General features: G+C 44.2%; 1 long non-coding RNA gene across 1 annotated transcript; it reads right to left on the minus strand.

The window, feature by feature from the left end:
- Positions 1-530: 530 nt before the first annotated feature.
- Positions 531-2,760, minus strand: LOC141374727 (uncharacterized). Its single transcript, XR_012381855.1, has 3 exons — positions 2,644-2,760; positions 2,308-2,514; positions 531-674 (listed from the first exon to the last, which is right to left on the minus strand). It is a non-coding gene; the product is annotated as an uncharacterized lncRNA (long non-coding RNA).
- Positions 2,761-3,209: the final 449 nt, after the last annotated feature.

Below are 3,209 nucleotides of genomic sequence, written 5' to 3' on the forward strand. Positions count from 1 at the left end.
ACTTCCCCACCTACAGATGCTACAAGAAGTTGCTGAAGTTTTTCCAGGGCCCCACTGTTTTCTTCTCTCGCTACAGAGAAGGAAGACAGGGTGATGGGTGAGGTTTTATTTGTCCTGTAGGATGACTCATTCAGTAAGAGTTTCTGACCCAGAATTCTCTTTCTTTGCTCTATCCATCCCCACTCCCCAAACCCCTTTTATTTTTTTGGTCCTTGGACAGGTTTCCATTTACCCTTTCCTGCCACCCTTTTCCTCAAATCTCAAAAAAATGATGAGGTGTTTTTTTTTTTCAAGTCAACTTCCCACAATTGCATTCGATTTACTCTGGGAACTCATTTAAAGGGCAGGGGTTTTGAAATATGATCAACAAAATAATCAGTTCTGGGTTACATTAAATAGCATCCTTCCAGACTGAACTAAGACTTAAGAGGGAAACCAGCTCCTTGCGATCTCTCTCACCATGAATGGGACTCTGTGTCTCAAAAACTTTGTATTGAATATTTCCAGAAATGATGTCTGCCTTTCCAACAGGGAGAGTGCAAAGTCTTTCTCAGAAACCAGTCTCATCTTTGGCCCAGCCGCAGGCAGGTGTTGCTCAACAGCCTTGGGCTGCTCTGGTACTCACAATGTCTCCAAGGCAGATGTTCTGTGCTCTCAGGAAGGCTGGTCTTTTTCTAAAAAGAGGTGAGGTGAGGGGGACACTGAATGTAAGGGAGTCAAAACATTGTAAATAACTGAACCAAAACACCACAGCATCTAACCACTCTTCATTGCAGCCGTGCAAATCCGGGAGACCAAGCATTGAAACTTGTGTTCATAAAATCTGATTTCTAACATCTCTATCATTTCTGCTAATTCATTATAGCATGTACAAGATGTGCTTCTTTCAACATTGTCCTTCCCCCTCTGTAAACCAGAAAGAGAAAGAGGGAACACAGAGCAATGATTTCTCATGAGGATGCTACTGCCTAGCTGTATAATACCATTTTATCCCAGGTCACATAATAAGTAGTCATATGGAAACTATCTGCTCTGCCTGTTCTAAATCTGGCACAGTCCAGTACTGACCAAGGAGCCATGGTTACTAGCAGTTTCTGTGGATGGCAGCTTACAGGAGTCAGTCTCTACTCCAGGCAAGAGTGACCAAGGCCAGGAGGGATCAGCCAAATTGAAGACGGTATGTCAGGGAAAGCAGGGGTTTCAACTCGAGGAAAATGTGCTACAAATGCCAAGTTTAGATCAAGGGGGGGGTGGGGGGGAATAGGGGGGTGGGGAGAAGCCTGCATTCCCAGGAGCCAGAGTGGGACCAGGTCCAGATGGAGATGAGGTTGGCTTTCGTCCTGCTAACTTAGGGTAGTGATGGTTATCGTGCTGAAATGTCCAGAGGAGCTGAAAAATACAGAACTGGGGCTCACAAAAGAGGTCGAAGCTAAAGAGAGAGGCTTGATTTTACCTGTGGAAAGGCGTCAGTTAAAGCTGTGGGCAAGGATGAACTTGTCCAAGAAGGTGGGCAGAGAAGAGAAAGCAAACAAAGACAGAGCCTTAGGGAGGGCGGAAAGATGAGCCAGTGTCTGAAGTTTATGAACCACATCTTGATCTCCTGATTCAGTTATCTGATCTCTTGTCCACCCAGCCAACCCAGAAAACACCACATATCCCTGTCCTGCTGAGGAAGAGAAGGCCTTTAAATGCATGCTGCATTCCAGCCATTAACTACAATGGCCGGTTCTTGCATCTACCATTAAGAGCCAGAAGCCGCTCTGAGATTACCACTTGAGGCTGTACATTGCAAACTTATTTTTCCCTCTGATGCTGTTTAGTTTCTGATGACGTTATTAAAATGAAAGGATTTTTTTTTTAATGAGCTGGAAGGGAATCCACTTAACCAAATTGTTCGTAAAAGGAATAAAACGCGTCAAGACTCTTTGCTTTGCACCAATCCACCAATATAGGATCCTGCAAGAATCTTCCTATGTAAATATTTACAAGGAGAGTAAAAAAGGAAAGTGGTTTGGGGAGCCACCAGATGGAATAATACAAGAACGAACTTGAATACAGTCAAAATGGGCTGCAGCAACAACTGGGCACCCTCTCAGGAATCTACTATTGCCTGGGGGGTGAGGGAGGGAGAATATAGAATGAAAAGGAAAAGCAGCTCTGGCAGAGTGTCTCCTGAGCCCCATTTCAGCTCATCTCTGAAAACTGGGTTTTTGTTTTTATTAAGATCTTAAAAAACTAATTAGAATAAACTCTCTAAGACTAATATTTATGGATTAACTCATTAGCCATCACACTCCTATAACCAACCTCTTCTCTCTCCCAAAGTCTTTCAGAAGATGGCATTTTGGTGCTCAGGGGCCAGTAAGCAGGAGTGAGTTGTCTTCCTCCCGGGTTTCCTCCCCCAAGTCTAGCCCCTTTACATTTCATTTCTGAGGCTGCAGGGTCTGCTCGTGCTACTCCCCATGAGCTTATGATGCTTTCCCAGTTTCCGTTTCTCCATCTGCCTTTTAGAGCCTGGTGACAAAGAAAAGATCATTAAAAGATAAATCCATTCTATAATGTCTTTGTAACTGTTTCCCTGCCCTCCCCCACCTCTCACTGGGCTCCCCAGCTCGGAGAACATTTGAAGCAAACTTGACTCACAATGCATTTTGCAACCACAAAATAACATGATTGTAAAAATGTTAGCAGCAAAAGTAATAAATAAGGAAATAAATAAGTGTGGAACCACAGAGGCTTGTCTGGCTCCTCAGTCCTCTGACCATAGCGGCCCTCTGCTGTCTGTCCTCACTAGTGGGGAGGCCAGGAAAATGGGAAAACACTTCATCTTTGCCCACAGGTCTCATAGGTAGAATTTACACAGAGATGGGTTTGTTTCTTTCTTTGTGAGGTAGACAGTTCGATGTCAAGGTTACACAACAATCAAAAACATTACCAGAACATGGAAGAAGGGGGCTTCTTGCCACCATTGTTTCAGATTCACCTACCATTTCTGAGCACATGATAGGGGACAGCCTCCGTGTCTGGATGCGTTCATGTGACATCTCTTTAGTAACCCTAGGAAGTAGATATGAGTAGTCCCAATATGCAGATAAGGAAAACTGAAGCCCATCAAGAGGGCAGTAGAAGCCAGACTAGAACATTTCACAGGCACTATGAAATCTCCATAATGATTGGAGTGAATGAGGGAGCAGAGGAGGAATGTGTGT

This window comes from Callorhinus ursinus, unplaced genomic scaffold (genome assembly GCF_003265705.2).
Source record: "Callorhinus ursinus isolate GAN/ISIS: 27379988/994484 unplaced genomic scaffold, GSC_fseal_2.0 scaffold1, whole genome shotgun sequence".
Classification (NCBI taxonomy): domain Eukaryota; kingdom Metazoa; phylum Chordata; class Mammalia; order Carnivora; family Otariidae; genus Callorhinus; species Callorhinus ursinus.